Source organism: Siphateles boraxobius, unplaced genomic scaffold, assembly GCF_051911475.1.
Source record: "Siphateles boraxobius isolate OS27281-9 unplaced genomic scaffold, OSU_SipBor_1 79, whole genome shotgun sequence".
Taxonomy (NCBI): Eukaryota; Metazoa; Chordata; class Actinopteri; order Cypriniformes; family Leuciscidae; genus Siphateles; species Siphateles boraxobius.
Window position 1 is genome coordinate 162822 of NW_027509207.1, and position 4679 is coordinate 167500.

Below are 4679 nucleotides of genomic sequence, written 5' to 3' on the forward strand. Positions count from 1 at the left end.
GAGTGTGCACTAATGAGACTACAACTCAATGTGTCTCCATTAAATGAGGAACATTGTGTGTCGTGGAAAAAGACTTTGTGTTCAGGTGTCAGAGATCAGACGCAGCGCTGCACACGTGTGCATGCAGGAAAATATTAATATTAAAGATGTGGCTTTAAAAAAGGAGAATTTACAGATTTAGTTTTAGGGTGCATATTAAAATGGAGTTTTGGGGTTCATTAAAAAAGAGATATTTATTGTGGTTATATAAACAACATCTGCAAAGTCACAGCGCTCAAAATTCAAAGATAAGGAAGATATTTGCTTTTACAGAAATCGCTTTTTAAGGACTACAATAAAGGCTGGTCGGAACTACACAAGCTTCCTCCCGGGCGAGTGACATCACCAACCCTAGAATTTGCATAAACCCCGCCCCCGGGAACGCGATTTATAGATTAGCATGACAGAATATGCTAATCAATGACTTGAAGATAACTATGCATCAGCTACATAAATTCATCAACTAACCATTCAGAAATGTCACTTCTTCTTGAGTCTCTCCATCATTGTGTGACTCCGGTTTGAACATAAAAGGCTAAAAGTTTTAGAAATTTTCAGTGCATGTCTGTGTGAGGTAATCAAAGCTGCTAACACACACACACACACACACACACACACACACACACACACACACACACACACACACACACACACACACACACACACACACACACACACACACACACACACACAAGCTGTTGAAGCTCCGCCCTCTGTGCCGGGAGCAGCAGCTCATTTGCATTTAAAGGGACACACACACACACAGACAATTTTGTGACAATTTTAACATGCTATAAAACAATATCTGTGGGTTATTTTGAGCTAAAACTTCACATAAGACAACAAAGACTTATTTTACATCTTGTGAAAAGGGCATTATACCACCCCTTTAATTAATTTATTATTCATTCATCGATTCATTCAAGTAGAGAAGCCCAGAAACCACAGAATGAAGTCACAAACTCTCACGCCTTAAAACAGAGAGCCTGAGATCCTGTAAATGATGCTGTAAATGATGTCTGCGATGCACGTTTGACAACAAAACATGAATATGCGATTGCTCATCATTTCTCCTCATCCTCCGTCACGCTGTGCCTGCAGAAGAATGACGTACGCGTGACACGACCGACCAGAGCGTTTCTATCAGGCAAATTAAGCCTGACGAGCCTTTGAGTGATTCTTTTTAAGGTTACAGGGCAAAGCAGAAGCACGGTCGTCTCTCAGCGCTTCACATCTGCAGCTCGTAGAGTTGCATAATCTCACATAACTGAAACATTAAGCCGTATACGTCAATGCCGAGCGCTTGGATGCCGTGAGAAGATGGGAGGAGAAACCACACATTTGTGAGCAACAGCGTATTAAACCAAACCCCATCACGGCTTCCTGAACAAACTGTGCTCATAATTCAAAGCTGATGAAACAACGCACATCTGGCAGTCAGTAATATTGCTCTTATACGAACGGCCCCATCGAGGACATGCGAACACAGAACAGTGGCTGATGGGAAAGTCCTCAGAAAGCAAACATTGAGACGTCATGTTAATGAAATATAGACACATTAGAAGGTGTTTGTTAGACACAACACACAGCAGAGTAACTATATTCATATAACACTAGGTCAATGTATTTTTTTGAAATACAAAAATATTAAATACATTTTAGAAAATATTATAAATTATGAAAACTGTATTTTTTTCTTGCAACAAGTGTCAAGTATCATTGATTATACAAAAAAAGTTATATATATCATTTATATATATATATATATATATATATATATATATATATACACACACAAATATTACAAATATGTATCCTACTTAATTAATTTGTATTTATTTATTTAATTATTACTAATTGTTTGATTTTTTTATATACCGTACATTACAAAAATAAAAAATTTATTATTATACACATATATTTCATATATCTTATTATAAATATAAATATTGTAAAAAATAAAGGACAAAATTTACTTTCTCAAGTGTCTTATTGCTTTTAGAAAATAAAAAATTAAAATGTTAATATTTATTTTAAAGAATATTACATAAAAAAATATATTTTTATATTATACATATACATACATCTTATTATAATAATATAAATAATAAATCATAAAGAAAATACATTATTTAACATCATCTCAAGTGTCTGGTTGCTTTACAAAATAAACAGTAAAACACTTATATTAATTTTTAAAATACCATATTTTACAAATAATATATATTAAAACAATATCAAATATTACATATGTACAGATTGTACATATTTAATATGAAACATAAATACTCTATAAATTATAAATATTATAAAAATATGAAGACAATTTTTCATTAACACCATCTCAGGTGTCTTATTGCTTTTGCAAAATAAAAATATAATTAAATTATATAAAAAATATAATGATTTATTTTAAAATATTATATATATATATATATATATATATATATATATATATATATATATATATATATATATATATATATATATATAATTTCGTTTTTAAACCTTAAATAGCATTTTATAAATATTCTAAAAAGTTTAAGGACTCAATTTTTTTCAAAAGAATAAACTTTAAAGTCAATATGTGAAGTGTGATGACATCAATGCCAGTATGAACCATTATAAGTGACCGCGAGGACATTGATGTATCCGGTCTGAGATCCATCAGTGACACTGTAAGTGTTTAACAGGATTTACTGATCTCACAATCAGTGGAGCGTTAAACCACTGCAACAATCCCAGTTACATCTACAACAGGAAGCAAGCACTGGAACGTGTGTGTGTGTGTGTGTGTGTGTGTGTGTGTGTGTGTGTGTGTGTGTGTGTGTGTGTGTGTGTGTGTGTGTGTGTGTGTGTGTGTGTGTGTGTGTGTGTGTGTGTGTGCGTGTGTGTGTGTGTGTGCGTCTGTGTGCAATTACAGCCCGCGAGAGAAAAACACACACTACTAATGAGAAATGATGCAAACAAATGTGTGCTGGAACAATTCTTGCATAATCAACATAATTATAATGAGAATGTGATGGAAATATTGATTTTGCAACCCAGTATATGAAATAAATGGCTCTGAAACCACAATAACAAATTGCTCTTTGACATGTCCAAATAACTTGAAAAAGGACAAGTTACTTTATGATGTGAAATAAATAGGTGTTTATGTGCTGAATTTAATCGCATCACTAACCAAGAGCAATAGTAGCATAACGCTTGTAAAAACAGTATAAATGATGCTTGACTTAGAAAACAACTAGGAAATAAACAAATCATTATATGGTAACATTTTATTTTGATAATCCACTTTAGACATTATATAAGTAACTTTGCAACTACATGTCAACTAACTCAGAGTATTAGTTATGGTTAGGCGTTAGGTTTCGGGTTAGTACAATAAGTTGACTTGTAGTTGCTTATAGTTAGTAGGATGTGTAAAGTGGACTATCGAAATCCAAACAATGAAAAATCATGCACTCTAAAAAATTCTTGGTTGTTTTAACTAAATTTTGGGTCAAATCTAAACAAAACCAAAACGTTGAATTAAAAATGCAATTTAAAAATGTAACCCAACGGCTGGGTTAGTCCACATTTGACCCAAAATTGGATTAAAACAACCCAGCAATTTTTATTTATTCCCCTAACCCGAAACTAACAGTCTACTAATACTCTAATGAGAGTTAGTTGACATGTAGTTGCAAAGTTACTTGTAGTTATATTAGTAGAATGTCTAAAGTGGAATTTTTTTTACGAAGACTAACTAAGAAGTTGTAATGACACTGAATTCCTGATCGCCTGGATCTCTGATATATATGCAGTAAAACCTGAAAAATGCAGTGTTTTGTCATAATTTCAGCGCTTGGAAACAAATTCTATGAAACAGTTGTTGTCAGATTTCATTGGTGATTTGAAATATGATATTTAATTGTAAGCTTGTTCAACCGCTTGGAGAATCTGATGCAAAGACACGGGAGTTTCACCGCATGACTGAAGAGACGCTTCAAAGATGGCCGCCTGAAATTACTCGCTTTAACGGGATTTTGAGTTTTATTAGGTTTTGGAAGAGAGTTTCTACACGATCTGGTTTGTTGAGCTCTTCAAAGGGTCTGTCATGTTGGTGTCGAATGCCGGCCGTTTGAAAAGAGAGAGAGAGGGAGAGAGAGAGGGAGAGAGGTCTCTTTTACAGACTTCTACAGTGTGGTATAGGGGGCAAAATGTATGATCTAGTTAAATCTATGTATTTAGAAAATATGTGTGCTGTTAAAATTGGCAACAAACAAACTGATTTCTTCACCCAGAGAAGAGGTGTTCGGCAGGGTTGCAATTTAAGTCCAACATTATTTAATATATACATCAATGAGCTTGCTGTTGAGTTAGATCAATGTGCTGCTCCTGGCCTCTCCCTTCTAGATAGAGAGGTGAAGTCCCTGTTTTATGCTGACGATCTCGTTCTACTGTCTCCGACTAAACAAGGATTACAGCAACAGCTAGACATAGTAGAAAAGTACTGTCAGAACTGGGCTCTGGCTGTAAATATGAAGAAAACTAATATCATGATCTTCCAAAAACGCCCAAGATGTCAGGAGAACAAACATCAATTCACCATTAATAATGATGTCATTGAACACAGCATGAGCTATACCTACCTT

General features: G+C 34.0%; 1 long non-coding RNA gene across 1 annotated transcript; it reads right to left on the minus strand.

The window, feature by feature from the left end:
- Window positions 1-590: 590 nt before the first annotated feature.
- LOC143728586 (uncharacterized) lies at window positions 591-808 on the minus strand. Its single transcript, XR_013199840.1, has 2 exons — window positions 720-808; window positions 591-623 (listed from the first exon to the last, which is right to left on the minus strand). It is a non-coding gene; the product is annotated as an uncharacterized LOC143728586 (long non-coding RNA).
- Between the last annotated feature and the right edge of the window lie 3871 nt (window positions 809-4679).